Source organism: Rana temporaria, chromosome 2 (assembly GCF_905171775.1).
Source record: "Rana temporaria chromosome 2, aRanTem1.1, whole genome shotgun sequence".
NCBI lineage: Eukaryota > Metazoa > Chordata > Amphibia > Anura > Ranidae > Rana > Rana temporaria.
The window spans coordinates 81,089,705-81,106,026 of record NC_053490.1 but is presented as its reverse complement, the minus strand read 5'-3'; the positions used below and the strand labels follow the sequence as shown (position 1 = coordinate 81,106,026).

The window sequence follows — 16,322 nt, the reverse complement described above, 5'->3', positions numbered from 1 at the left end:
TCCGCCGAGGTCAGGCTGCACGTCGTCTTCCTGCACAGACATGGTAACAGCAGGTGAGTTCTAGTTAGGTAAGTCAAATGTGTTTTTAGACACTTTTTGTGCGGTGTTGCTATGGGCAACCGCTATCTTGCGGGTGTATGGCCCTTTAAGAATTTAATGCCAGCTGAATGCAATGCTGCAGCAATGTTGATTTTGGGTCTCTGGCAGAGTTCCAGCTATCAGTGCTCCTTATAGTTAGTAGAGGCAACTGACAGGTTGCGATTACTGCTCGGATGGCAAGCAATGCGATTATTTTAAATTTTTTTGCTCGCATGCGAAGTCTTGCGACTTCTGGGGCGTGCAATTGTCACACTCTCCTCCCAGGATTGACACAGTAAAGGTAAGGCGGGCTGGCCGGACAATTTTTCATAAATGGGTGGCACCAAACTTTCCCGCTCTTCAGGGGGTGTCACTAACTTATCCACAGTGATGGCGCAGGAATTTTTGAACAAGAAGGTCTCCGGCAGCCATTTTAAGTGAATGGAAACGGTCAATTCAAATACCGCAAGCAGTTTTGTTAACACACAAACGTCCGATTTTCTCACTTTGGATGCTGCGATTTTTATGCTGATAACTGGGATAACGCTTCCATGCAACTTTTAAACCGTTTAAACAGTTCTGTGGCCCCACACAGCATGCAATAAGTAAATAGTCTCTCAATAAAGCAAAAGATGCTTATTCTGATGCGACAGTCTTTTAGATAAGGCGCAGGGGTTAGAATCCTGTTTGTGACGCCAAATTTTTATGCGACGTGCCAGAACCGCAGGGGAGACACGTGAGGTGCACGGTGGGCCGATGAGAGACCGCAATAATACAGTTCATCGGTTTACTCACGCTTAGCAGAAAGCCTCCCTGGGCCGGTCGCACAGTGAAGGGGAAGACAGCACAAAATCCTCCGGAGAACGCTCTGTGATAGGGAAACGCCAGCCAAGATGGTGGTTGAGGTGCCCGTGATGACAGGGGTGTTTAGAGTGCTTGTGGCGGCTGGGTCCCTTGATGGTATTTGTCGTGACGCCAGTACCGTTAATGGTGGTACAACCAGTTGTAGTAGCAATGTTGAAGAATGAGGTAGACAGTGGTAAGATACAACTCACAACTTTTACTGGGTCTGGTTTTGGTTGCAGTACAAACATCCAGTTAGAATACAGTCTCTGGGTAAATAGAGGAATTCTGCTGATCCACTGCTAATATGCTTTAGTAGGCCTGGACTCAGGCTGTGGTTCAGTATAATGCTTACTTGTTCCTGGTCTCTTTTGAATCCAGTGACATTGGTAAGGTTGACGGTGGCTAAGAAATCCTTCACCTTTATACTCAAAGGTCTTTTCTGCCGCTTGATGGCTGTTACCCTTTGATTTGAGCAGTTCCAATATGTCCCTTCTCTGGACTGACCTTCTCTCTCACCTTCACATTCTGCTTTCTCTCTGCACACTGCTTCCTGTACTGAACAACTGACCACAGATAAGCCTGAGCTGGGATAGATATCCCAGAGTGGTGCTATCCCCATCTTGTGGTGGGAAGTATGAAGCACACTTGACCAGCCTATGAACAGGGAAACCACAGGTATAGCAATGCAAAAATGACATGCAATATAGCAATGACAAAGAAGTAATACTTTTGCAGTTCCCACATGTCCTGAGTGGGACGCTGCATATAGGAGACAGTAAAGTCAAAGGGAGCCATAGACTTGTTGCTGCTGACAGTCAAACTCCTGTGAGGAGGGAGTGGGGCTGTGGCTTACCAGTGCAATGTGTGTCTTTGGACGTATGCAGCCAGGCTACACAATGTGTACATTAGAGCAGGAAGAAGGTGACAGTGTCGGCAGGGGGCTACCTACTCTTAGCCAAATTCTAAGCCTAATCTAGCTAGTCCTGTAGGGCAAAAATCACCATACTTACCTGTTCTGCAGCTGCTCCAGTATGGTCCCAGGCTGAGCTGTCAGCTGCGGCTTCAGTGTGTAGGCGACAACTGACAACGAAAGCCCCATAGTAACTCTATGGGTGAGGTCACTTCCCAGGCATTTCCCAGCCATTGTCGGCTTTCTCCTGAAACACACAGGGCGCCACTGGTTCCCTCACTAGAGCAGCTGCAGAACAGGTAAGTATAGCCATTTTTTTCTTAACAGGGTTAGATAGATAAAGCTTAGAAAGTGGATGAGAGTAAGTTTAGAGTTAATTAGATTGTACCTTTACTTCCACTTTAAAGCCCTGTTCACACCTGTGCATTTTAGCGGTGGTGCGTTTACAAAAAAAAGTCCTGCATGCTTTTATCTTTGTGCTTTTATTAACCACTTAAGCCCCGGACCAATACGCTGTCTAAAGACCCAAGGTGTTTTTACAATTTGTCACTGCACTGCTTTAACTGGTAATTGCGCGGTCATGCAATGTTGTATCGAAACGAAACTTGCGTCCTTTTCTTCCCACAAATAGAGCTTTCTTTTGATGGTATTTGATTGCCTCTGCGATTTTTATTTTTTGCGATATAAACGGAAAAAGACCGTAAATTTTGAAAAAAATTGATTTTTCTTATAACAAAAAGTAAAAAATATCGAATAAACTAAATTTTAGTCAAACATTTAGGCCAAAATGTATTCAGCCACATGTCTTTAGTAAAAAAAATCACAATAAGCGTATATTTATTGGTTTGCGCAAAAGTTATAGCGTCTACAAACTAGGGTACATTTTCTGGAATTTACACAGCTTTTATTTTATGACTGCCTATCTCATTTCTTGAGGTGCTAAAATGGCAGGGCAGTACAAAACCCCCCCAAATGACCCAATTTTGTAAAGTAGACACCCCAAGGAAACTGCTGAGAGGCATGTTGAGTCCATTGAATATATTTTTTTTTTTGTCCCAAGTGATTGAATAATGACGAAAAAATAAATAAAAAAAAAATGTTTACAAAAAGTTGTGTGGGACTTTTTGGGAGCCTAGCCGCATACAGGGCCCCAAAAACCAAGCACCGCCTTCAGCATTTCTAAGGGCACAAATTTTTGATTTCACTCCTCACTACCTATCAAGGTTTCGAAGGCCATAAAATGCCAAAATAGCACAAAACCCCCCCAAATGACCCCATTTTGGAAAGTAGACACCCCAAGCTGTTTGCTGAGAGGCATGTCGAGTCCATGGAATATTTAATATTTTGACACAAGTTGCGGGAATATGACAAACTGATTTTTTTTTGCACAAAGTTGTCACTAAATGATATATTGCTCACACATGCCATGGTTATATGTGGAATTGCACCCCAAAATACATTCAGCTGCTTCTCCTGAGTATGGGGATACCACGTGTGGGACTTTTTGGGAGCCTAGCCGCGTACGGGACCCCGAAAACCAAGCACCACCTTCAAGATTTCTAAGGGCATAAATTTTTGATTTCACTCCTCACTACCTATCACAGTTTTGAAGGCCATAAAATGCCAATATGGCACACAACCCCCCCAAATGACCCCATTTTGGAAAGAAGACATGCCAAGCTATTTGCCTAGAGGCATATTGAGTCCATGGAATATTTTTTTTTTTTGCCCCAAGTGATTGAATAATGACCAAAAAAAAAAAAAAAAAAAATTTGCAAAATGTTGTCACTAAATGATAAATTGCTCAAACATGCCATGGGCATATGTGGAATTTCACCCCAAAATACATTCTGCTGCTTCTCCTGAGTACGGAGATACCACATGTGTGCGACTTTTTGGGAGCCTTGCCGCGTACCGGGCCCCGAAAACCAAGCGCCGCCTTCAAGATTTGTGTGAGTGAAATCAAAGATTTATGTCCTTAGAAATCTTGAATGTGGTGATTGGTTTTCGGGGTCCCGTACGTGGCTAGGCTCCCAAAAAGTCCCACACATGTGGTATCCCCGTACTCAGGAGAAGCAGCAGAATGTATTTTAGGGTGTAATTCCACATATGCCCATGGCATGTGTGAGAAATATATCATTTAGTGACAACGTTTTGTAATTTTTTTTTTTTGTCATTATTCAATCACTTGGGGCCAAAAAATTTATTATTCCATGGACTCAACATGACTCTCAGCAAATAGCTTGGGGTGTCTTCTTTCCAAAATGGGGTCATTTGGGGGGGTTGTGTGCCATCTTGGCATTTTATGGCCTTCAAAACTATGATAGGTAGTGAGGAGTGAAATCAAAATTGTATGCCGTTAGAAATCTTGAAGGCGGTGATTGGTTTTCGGGGCCCCGTACGCGACTAGGCTCCCAAAAGTCCCACATATGTGGTATCCCCATACTCAGGAGAAGCAGCAGAATTTATTTTGGGGTGCAATTCCACATATAACCATGGCATGTGTGAGCAATATATCATTTAGTGACAACTTTGTGCAAAAAAAAATCAGTTTGTCATATTCCCGCAACTTGTGTCAAAATATTAAATATTCCATGGACTCGACATGCCTCTCCGCAAATAGCTTTGGGTGTCTACTTTCCAAAATGGGGTCATTTGGGGTTTTTTTGTGCTATTTTGGCATTTTATGGCCTTCGAAACTGTGATAGGTAGTGAGGAGTGAAATCAAAAATTTACACCCTTAGAAAGCCTGAAGGCGGTGCTTGGTTTTTGGGGTCCCGTACGCGGCTAGGCTCCCAAAAAGTCTCACACATGTGGTATCCCCGTACTCAGGAGAAGCAGCAGAATGTATTTTGGGGTGTAATTCCACATATAACCATGGCATGTGTGAGCAATATATCATTTAGTGACAACTTTGAGCAAAAAAAAAAATATATATATATTTTTTTTTTCCCGCAACTTGGGTCAAAATATAAAATATTCCATGGACTCGCGATGCCTCTCAGCAAATAGCTTGGGGTGTCTACTTTCCAAAATGGGGTCATTTGGGGGGGTTTTGAATTGTCCTGGCATTTTATGCACAACATTTAGAAGCTTATGTCGCACATCACCCACTCTTCTAACCACTTGAAGAAAAAGCCCATTCTGACACTGTTTGTTTACATAAAAACATATTTTTTTTTTGCAAGAAAGTTAAGTTGAACCCCCAAACATTATATATTTTTTTAAAGCAAAGGCCCTACAGATTAAAATGGTGGGCGTTGCAATTTTTTTTCCCACACAGTATTTGCGCAGCGTTTTTTCAAACGCATTTTTTGGGAAAAAAATACACTTTTTTTTTATTTTAAAGCACTAAAACACACTATATTGCCCAAATTATTGATGAAATAAAAATGACGATCTTAGGCCGAGTACATGGATACCAAACACGACATACTTTAAAATTGCGCACAAACGCGCAGTGGCGACAAACTACATACATTTTAAAAGTCTTTACAGGTTACCACATTAGATTTACAGAGTAGGTCTACTGCTAAAATGACTGCCCTCGATCTGCCCTTCGCGGTGATACCTCACATGCATGGTGCAATTGCTGTTTACATATGACTCCAGACCGACGCTTGCGTTCGCCTTTGCGCAAGAGCAGGGGGGGACAGGGATGTTTTTTTTTTTTGTTTTTTTTTTTATATATTTATTTCGCTTTTTTTTATTTTATTTTTAAACTGTTCCTTCCATTTTATTATTTTTTTTACAATTTTTATTGTTATCTCAGGGAATGTAAATATCCCTTATGATAGCAATAGTTAGTGACAGGTACTCTTTTTTTTAAAAAATGGGGTCTATTAGACCCTAGATCTTTCCTCTGCCCTTAAAGCATCTGACCACACCAAGATCGGTGTGATAAAATGCTTTCCCATTTTCCCAATGGCGCTGTTTATATCCGGGGGGGGGGCATTCCCTCCTACTGAATGTAAAAGCAGTCTAGAGGCTAATTAGCTGCTAGGACTGCTTTTACATGAAAGCCGACCCCTGGCTGAAAAGAATGATACCAAGATGATGCCTAAACCCGCAGGCATCATTCTGGTATAACCATTCAAAGTCCAGCAACATACCAGTACGTTGATGGTTCTTGTTGGACATGTATTGTAACCTTTTTTTTTTTTTCATGCAGCCTGTTGGCTGAACGAAAAAAGATTGATCGGTGGGTATGCCCACCATTAGAATACCTCCCTTCATCCACCCACTTATAATGATGGGCATACATGCACCATTTATATATGCCGAAGCATGGGGGCATCCTCCCGCAAAAAAGTTATGCCGCATACACACGGTCTGACTTTTCTATGCCGCGTACACACGGTCGGACTTTTCTATGCCGTGTACACATGGTCAGACTTTTCCACGGGAAAGCCTCCGTAAGAATGTCAACCGCATGTACGCGGCATTAGGAGCAAAATCGCTCCTCCGCCCCTAATGCCCCCATGCTTCGGCATATATGCTCTTTTTTTAACTGTGGTGGTGAAATCACCTCCTACAGCACTGGAGTCACGGGCTTTATATATCGTGGGAGCAAATGCCGTCAAGATAAATAAGTCCGCGCAACAGCTGAATGGCGTACCTGAAAACAGTAAAGTAAATTATATACCTGAAAAGCAAGCATGAAAAAACATAACAATAAAACTTTGCAGAATAGAATACAGTAAAAAAGAGCAGAAGAATAGAGAGGGAGAGAACAATAAAACAACAACTATTTTTTTTTTTTTTTTTAACACTTTTTTTTGTAACTGTGAACTGTAACTTCAACTTTTCGGTTCCAGGTTTGGGTCTCTCAAAATGCGATGGCATCTTGGGAGACCCTGTGTGAGTGTGCCTAGCCTGTGAAATGTTTCACCCTACGCTAATAATTAACATGTGTGTGGAAGCGTTCAACACATTCACCAACACAAAGACCAGGATCGGCAGGACATTTGGGACAAAAGAAACGGGTGTCACGCCTAAATCCGCGCTTGGTACAGACACGACATTTTCTTTGGGGGGCTCTTTGGTTAGGGGTACGCTCGAGGACATAAGTAAAATGCCTCTCATGCAGTCGGCTTACTGCATTTGGTAGGGGCTGGTGAGGTACAGTACCGCCTGGATACAGGAGTTCTGTGATCATATCCTCCTGGAATTGAAGGAAGGATAAAGTGTGTCCTGAAGCTTTGTATAAGACAAAAGCATTCAGTAGAGTCAATTGAAATAAATGTAGAGACACTTTTTTGTACCAGCGTCTCGTCTTACGGGCAATATGATACGGCGCCATCAACTGGTCGTTGAGGTCCACCCCTCCCATATTAAGGTTATATTCGTGGACACAGAGGGGTTTCTCCACAACACCAGTTGCCATACGAATTTGGACTGTCGTGTCTGCGTGAAGGGTGGTAAGAACAAAAACATTCCTATTGTCCCGCCACTTCACAGCGAGCAAATTTTTACATCTGCAGCAGGCTCTCGCCCCCGGCCTAATACGGGCATCTACAAGCCGCTGGGGGAAGCCCCGGCGATTAGGTCGCACGGTGCCACATGCTCCAATCTGTTGATCAAATAAGTGACTAAAAAGTGGCACGCTGCTGTAAAAATTGTCCACATACAAATGGTACCCCTTTCCGAATAAGGGTGACACCAAGTCCCAAACGATCTTGCCAGCGCTCCCCATGTAATCTGGGCATCCTTCCGGCTCTACCTGACTATCTTTGCCCTCATAAACCCTAAAGCTCCATGTGTAGCCTGTGGCCCTGTCACAAAGCTTATAGAGCTTGACCCCGTATTTGGCACGCTTGCTGGGAAGGTACTGTTTGAAAGACAAGCGGCCAGCAAATTTAACCAGGGACTCATCAATGCATACAACCTGCTGGGGATTAAACAAGGCTGCATAACGTTCGTTGAAATGGTTTATGAGTGGCCGAATTTTGTAGAGCTGGTCAAATTCAGGGTCTCCACGTGGACGACAAAGTGCATTGTCACTGAAATGCAGGAACCACAGGATCGCCTCGTATCGTTTCCTGGCCATGTGAGCAGAGAACACGGGCATATTGTGAATGGGATGTGTGGACCAATACATCCGCAATTCCGGAAATTTATGCCCATGTTGAGGGTAAGGCCCAGAAAGGTCTTAAATTCGGAAACCTCAAGAGGTTTCCATTCTTTGGCAAGGAGAGACTGGGGGTTAGCGGCGATGTAGGTACCAGCATATAAATTAGTCTGGTCCACAATAGATAAATAGAGATCTTCCGTGAAATACAGCGAATAAAAATCAAGTGGCATAAAATTCGCTGTATCCACCTGAATACCGGGTTAGCCAGTGAATGGGGGAAGTACGGGTTCTGCAGAAGTGGTGGGGACCCAATCAGGATAGGCAAATTCTACAGGAAGGGCACTATGGGCACGACGGGCCTGTCTCTGTCTTCTTCTTGGTGGCAGCGGGACACTACTTATGCTTGCCACATCGCCAGCTTGAACTGCACTTATGGGACTCGCCACGTCACCACGTCTTACTGCAGTGCTGGATGAACGACCAGGGTGTACTAGGCCGCCGGTGCTTGCCAATCCACCAGAAGGAATGGCGGCGCTAGTACTGGCTCTCTGCTCCATACAAGGGTCCTGCGGTTCTTGCTGCTCAACAACATCAGAACGGGATCGGGTACGCCTGGCCTTAGCAGGGACCTCAACTTCGTCGTGAGAGCTATCTGACATGGAGCCGCTGTCGTAAACGGGTTCGTATTCTGAGCCAGATTCTGACAGATGCGTGACCTCCTCCTCTTCACTATCTGTCATGCTCATGAACTCGTAGGCCTGCTTATCATTGTACATCCGCTTTGCCATTTTGGGCTCTAAATTTAGTGGTACAATGGTAAGGATTCACAGGTAAAAAAAGCACCTGATCTGTAGGAAAGCAAACGTAGAAAACGCTTAAAAAAAAAACTGTAAGCGATCGCAGGGATCAGGCCTGTCTCTGCGAACGCTGCAGTTATGTGTTGTGTTTTGTAAGTGACAGTGATCGATCGATACTGCACTTGGGTGGGTTGGGCTGGGCAGAGGGGGAAAACGTAGGTGCTAGCGGGTATCTGGGCTGATTCCGCTAACAATGCGTTTTTGGGTACCCTAAACTGCTGGGTACGCTAGTATAGATCTGATCAGATCAGGTATCGATCCGTTCAGATACTATACCACTAAGGGGGGTGTATGCTTTGCGAGTGGGTGTAAGCGGTACTGGCACTAACCGAACGCTGCCTGGGGCGACGCAGACCCTGACTGACGCAAAAATGTTATTTATATCACCCGCCGGGTGATCAGGGGGTTAAACCTTTATTGGGTTATATACGGCGGGTGCCCTGATGCTATAAACAGCAAACTAACCAACCAGCGTCAACCGTAACACTTATACAGTGATCACTGGTGAAAGGGTTAACTAGGGGGCAATCAGGGGGTTAAAACCTTTATTAGGTAATATATGGGGGTACCTGACGCTTTCTAAAAACCTGGCGGCGAACCTAAAATAACTAAATAACTAACTGGCTAACCGTGTCACCAGTGACACTTATACAGTGATCAGTGGTGAAAGGGTTAACTCTAGGGGCAATCAGGGGTTAAAACCTTTATTTATGGGGGTACCTAACGCTATATAAACCTGGCGGCGAACCTCAAAAAAAACTAACTGCCTAGCGGCAACAGTGACACTAATACAGCGATCAGAAACCGATCGCTTAGTGACACTGGCAATAGGGGGTGAAAGGGTTAACTCTAGGGGCAATCAGGGGTTAAACCTTTATTGGGGGGGGGGGGGTAGGGGGCTACCCTGGACCTAAAGGGGCCTAAACCTAACTGCCCTAACACTTTTTTCTGTCACACTGACACTAAATGCAGTGATCAGAAAATAAATGATCACTGCAATCAGTGACACTGTGACTTGGGGTGATCTGGGGGTGATCGGGGGGGGTTATGTACCTATGTGTGCTGTGTCAGTGTTGTGTTGGTGCATCTCACAGTACTGACGTCTTCTCTCCTCTGGAACCGGACGAAAAGACCGCCAGAGGGGAGAAAACGTCACTTCCTCCCTGCCTGTGTTTACAGTTACACAGGCAGGGCGGGCTCAGGAGGAAGCCGATTTGCCGGGGAGATCGAGAGGGGGTGGCTGGAAACCAATAGCCGCCCCCTCATCCCGGATCGCCCGTACACCGTTCCCGACCTTCGCATGTACCGGAGGGGGTCCCGATCGGACCCCCGAACCCGGTAAAGGCAAGGACGTACATTAACGCCCATGTGCCTGTACGTGCCATATTGTGGACGTACATTTACATGCGGAGGTCGGGAACTGGTTAAAGCAGTAGTAAACCGCACTTGATGGGCAAAAAATAAATAAAAAATCCCCTGCAAGGCAATATAATGTGCTAGTATGCATCATATGCTAGCACATTATGAGAGACTTACCTTAGAACTAAGCCCTCCAGCGCCACGCTGTCAGAGCTGAGAGGGCTGACATATTTACCCAGTCTTCCTTCCGGGTTCGCGTCCTCTGGCTACATGAGTGGCGGGTGGCGCGATGTCACTCCCGCAAATGCACGCAGGGGCCGCTGTTTTTACAGCATGGGCTCTGAAGGTCTGACACTGTATGCCAGACCTTCTGCGTGCATGCACCAGTAATATTACCGAATGCATTCACTCTGAATATCTCCTAAACTGTGCAAGTTTAGGAGATATTCACAGTACCTACAGATAAGCCTTACCACTTTCCTACCACTTTAACCACTTGCAGACTGCCCAGCGTACATTTACTGCAGCAGGGCCACCGCTCTGTGCCAGATAACCTAGTAGAGTTGCGCGATCTAGCATGTACGGATTCTACACGGTGGGAGCAGATCGGCAGGTATGGCAGACTAGATGTCCACCGACACCCACTGATGCTTCGGTACACAGTACAAGGGAGATTACAGTTTTTGTGAGTACAGAAGGCATGGATCCTGTCTTTCTGTAAAGCAGGAATACCTATCCATGCCTTCCACTAGTAAAAGCACCCCCCCCCCCCCCACACACTAAATCACAGCCTAGGCACACAGGTAACCCTTTAATCACCTTGATGTTTAATCCCTTTTCAGCCAGGGTGATTAGTACAGCGACAGTGTATATTATTAGCATTAATCACTGTATTAGTGTCATTGATTCCTAAAATGTGTCAAGTGTCAGTTAATGTCCGATTTGTCAGCCAAAATATCACAGTCCCGCTATAAGTCACTAATTGCTGCCATTATTAGTAAAAATAAATAAGTTAATAAAAATATCCTATAGTTTGTAGACATTATCTAAAATATTTTAACTAATCAGTATACACTTACTAGGATTTTTTTTTTACCAAGAATGTGTAGCAGAATACTGATGAAGAAATTAGATTTTTTTATTGGAGATGTTTTATAGAAAAAGTTAAATATACATATATATATATATATATATATATATATATATATATATATATATATATATATATATATATATATATATATATATATTTTAACTTGTCTGTCTTTTGTTTATAGCTCAACAAAAAAAAATTAAAATAAAAAAAAAAATGCAGAGGTGATCAAATACCACCAAAAGAAAGCTATATTTGTGGGGAAGAAAAGGACATTGATTTTATTTGGGTACAACGTTGCATGATCGCGCAATTGTCCGTTAAAGCAACGCAGTGTCTTATCGCAAAAAATGGCCTGGTGGAGGGAGGGAGTAAATCTTCTGGAGGTCAAGTAATAAAAATGCACATTCTATAGCGCTTCTGTATAACACAGATATCTCCAAGTGTGTGTGTTCAGTGTCTGAAAATGGCATTGAGAATTACAATGCAGCAACAACATTATTGTCATGTTGCACTTTGGTAAATTTTTTTCAGTCGCAGTATATAACAACATTTAGAGCCAGTTCACACAGGGGCAACACGACTTCCAGCACGACGACACAATTAGAAAAATTGCCTTTATTTTAATTTGTAAATAACTTGACTTGCCATGCTTTGTTCCAAACGCATAATTTTGCTATCTTTATAAACAGAACACATTTTAAAATGAAGTGTGCTCTATTTATCCACAGTAACCTTAGATATTTAAAGACTAACACAGGTCAGACTAGAAGAAAATAGCTACAGTATTTTTGTTTTTTATTTAAAAGTTTGTGCCCAGACTATTTTACATACTGTGTAAAAGCGTTCAAATTTATCACTGACCTCTCTTGGTTTTTAAAAGGTTAGAAACATTTGCCTCATACCTCTATTCTGTATGTAGCGCCTCTTTCTTCTGTATCTCTGACTGTTCAGGTTGAATTACATCAGTATATTCATGCATTAAAGGGTCACTAAAGGATTTTTTTTTATATAATAAAAATAGCTTCCTTTACCTTACTGCAGTCTTAGTTTCATGTCCGCATTGTTCATTTTTTCTTTGATGTTGCTGTAATTCCTCTCTGTTCTGGACACTTCCTGGTTGTCTGTTTCCTGATAACCACAGTACTGGGAGCTTTCTCTCTGTGGTCACTAATCAAAGAGGTGTGATTACTGTGTTTCTAAAACCCCTCAGCACCAATCCAGTTTCGTTTTACAAACCATCACTGCCCTGTATTGGCTCTCTGCTCTTGTACATCAGAGAGACAGGAAGCAACAGGCAAAAACGAAACTAACTGTAGGTACATTATATGATTGATTTTTATCTATTTTAAAAGGAATCAGTTAACTATTATGTCTCTATACCCTGTAAACAGTCATTTCAGCAAAAAAAAAAAATCCTTTACAAACTCATTTAAGGCTGGGTTCACACTGGTGTTATGCACCCATGCGATTCGATTCCAGTGTGGACCAAAAAAAAGGGTCCTGTGCCATTTTTGTCTGAATGTGATGCAAATTCAGCCATACAAACTGTATGGCTGAATTACCATTGCACAGACATCTGATGGTGATCTTCACATCAATGCGCTGCAAATCACATGCAATGTTTGTGTTCACACCAGTGTGAATCCAGCCTCAGTGTTAACATGTTTTAAAGTATAACTACAGGCAAAACATTATTTTTTCCTTATGGATGAAGTGAAAAAGGCATTAGAACACCTGTCAGGTTTGTCCCCTTTAACCACTTCACAGCCCCGAAGAATTGCTGCCCAATGACTGGGCCATTTTTGCGAATTCGACACTGCGTCGCTTTACCTGACAATTGCGTGGTCGTGCGACGTTGTACCCAAACAAAATTGGCGTCCTTTTTTTTGGTGGTATTTGATAATCTCTGCAATTAATTTTTTTGCGCTAATAAACAAAAAAAGAGCAACAATTTTGAAAAACACACAATATTTTATTATATTTGCTATAATAAATATCCACAATTTTTTGGGAAAAAGCAATTTTTTTTCTCAGTTTAGGCCGATATGTATTCTTCATATTTTTGATAATAAAAATCACAATAAGCGTATATTGATTGGTTTGTGCAAAAGTTATAGCGTCTACAAAATAGGAGATAGATTTATAGCATTTTTTTTTTAGCGGAACTGCAACGTTATGGCGGACACATCGGACATTTTTGACACATTTTTGGTACCATTGGCATTTATACAGCGATCAGTGCTATAAAAATGCGCTGATTACTGTAAAAATTTCACTGGCAGTGAAGGGGTTAACCACTAAGGGGCGATCAAGGGGTTAATTGTGTTACCTAATGTGTTTATCACTGTAGGGGGAGAGGACTGACCTAGAGTAAATGACAGATCATGGTTTCTAGCTATTAGGAACTCACAATCTGTCTGTCCTCACAGAACGGGGATGTGTATGTTTACACACACACGTCCCTGTTCTGCCTCTCGTGCCCGCGATTGCTTGAGGCCGCTGGTCACGAGCATCGCCCCCCCACGATGCAGTGGGCGTGCGCCTACTATCCCGCTTTATGGGACCGACAAACAGCTACATTGGTTCGCGGGATCGCGCCGACCTGCCGCCGTTATACGGTGGCTGGTTGGCAAGTGGTTAAGGAGATTCACCCTCTCTATTTGTCCTGTTTACTATTATCATTAAAAGTGAAGGCAAAAGACCATACCAAATTTTGGGTTGTCCCCAGAACAGTAATAGAGTGGAAATCTTCCAATGGTGACCTCTAATGTGCATGGATTTCCTCTTTGGCTACAGGGTAGGATACACAGGATATACATAAAGTATGGTTTTGTTGCTGGGGTAAATACATAATCTTCCATACTTTCCTCTACTCAAATTTTTATAAATGTATAAAGCAAAAAGCAGGTTGTACTAAAAATTCATATGACAACCGTGTTATAAACTATTACTCTCAAATACACATCACTAAATTACAAACTAGTTTTGGAGCTGCTTTTGAACACTTGGAATTAATAGTAGTTCTATGTACATTTGTATATTTGTATGTCTGTATCACTGTTGTCACATTATTTGCCTATTTTGTGTTTCATGTATGTATGCATTTTATATATGCTGCTTAATATATATTTTTTTTAATTATATGTAATTTGTATAAAATTGGAGCCCATGAATGACTTGTACAGAGCTTCCATGCGATTACTTTCCTATTTTGTCACTAGATGTCAGTGTTGTATTTCTGATTAGCTTTTTTCCTCCAAATAAAAATTGTTAGTGCAGGATAGTCAAGCTAGTGCTCTTTGAGTCACATTTGACTCTCGGACTCCATCCTTGTGGCCCTCTACAAGATTAGAGCCCATTTATACCATGTGCAGTGGGATTTTTAATGCATTCCCACAGCAAAGACTGTCTAAAATCCATGTTGGTAAAAGCATTGTTATTGCATTCTGTTGCAGTGCAGTAAAAAATTACAGTAAGCTTTTTTTTTTTCCTACAACGCATGTAAACAGTTTAGCTCCTTCATCATGCCAAAAATGCATTGCAGATGCAAGTTAAATGCATCTACAGAAACAAATGAAAAACAATCTTTTTATGAATGGGCCACCTCCAAGATGTCTATTAACCACTTCCGGAGAGCCGCATGTACATTTACGTCGGCAGAATGGCACGGACAGGCACATCAACGTACCTGTACGTGCCTGCCTAGACGTGGGTCGGGGTCCGATCGGGACCCCCCCGGTACATGCGGCGGTTCCCGTGGCTGTCCGAGCGATCTGGGATGAGGGGGCGGCTGTTCGTTTTTGTCCGCCCCCTCCGGATCGCTCTCAGCCAATCCGCGCGCTCCCCCTGCGTGTCACTTCCTCCTCCTGTGTAAACACAGGAAGAGGGAAGTGATGTGTCTCTCCTCTCGGCGGTATTTTCAACCACCACTGAGGAGAGATCACATCACACAGCGAGTCTGCACAACACTACACTGACACACACTACACATAGGCACATTAACCTCTTGCGATCACCCCCCCCACCCCCACCCCGCTGTCACAGTGTCACTGAATGCAGTGATCATATATGTACTGATCACTGCATTTAGTGTCAGTGTGACAGGCAGTTAGTGTTAGGTCCAGGGTAGCCCCCGTACCCCCCCTAATAACGTTTTAACCCCTTGATCACCGCCCTAGTTAACCCTTTCACTCCCTATTGCCAGTGTCACTAAGCGATAATTTTTCTGATCGCTGTATTAGTGTTGCTATTTTTTTTATTGCGATTTTTTTTTTTTACTAAAGACATGTGGCTGAATACATGTTGGCCTAAATGTTTGACTAAAATGTAGTTTATTTGATTTTTCTTATAACAAAAAGTAAAAAAAATATTGTTTTTTTTTTTTCAAAAATGTCACTCTATTTTTGTATATAGCGCAAAAAATAAAAATCGCAGAGGCGATCAAATACCACCAAAAGAAAGCTCTATTTGTGGGAAGAAAAGGACGCAAATTTTGTTTGGGAGCCACGTCGCACGACCGCGCAATTGTCTGTTAGAGCGACGCAGTGCCGAATTGTAAAAACCCCTTGGGTCATTTAGCAGCATATTGGTCCGGTCCTTAAGTGGTTAAATGAGGTCCCAAATGTTATGCTGTTAATAAAGGCTTTACTTTCATATACAATTTTTCTATTGAATCTTTGTAATTAAAAGTTGTAAATTGCAATTATAGCAATAATATTAATGACAAAAGTGCTATACAATTTTTTCTGGAATTAACCCATTGATGCAGCGTAACGCATATGTGTGGGGTCTTAAGTTTGGCCTTCTAAGGCACCACATATATGCTATAGTACCAAAAGTATTTTTACACGCACATGAAATTACATCCCAGTCTTAGTCCATAGGGTTCAATATTGAGTTTGCAACTATAATGCCGCGTACACACGATAATTTTTCGGGTTGTAAAAAAGTTTTTCTGGCTCAACTTGATCATTAAAACGGTCTTGCCTACACACGATCGTGAAAAAAAAATGCTCTAGCAAAGCGCAGTGACGTACAACACGTACAATGGCACTATAAAGGGGAAGTTCCATGTGGATGGCGCCACCCTTTGGGCTGCTTTTA

General features: G+C 42.7%; 1 protein-coding gene across 2 annotated transcripts in view; it reads left to right on the top strand.

The window, feature by feature from the left end:
• B3GLCT (beta 3-glucosyltransferase) overlaps window positions 1-16,322 on the top strand; it is a 604,827-nt gene that overhangs the window by 271,547 nt on the left and 316,958 nt on the right. The gene's annotated exons all lie outside the window — the stretch shown is intronic.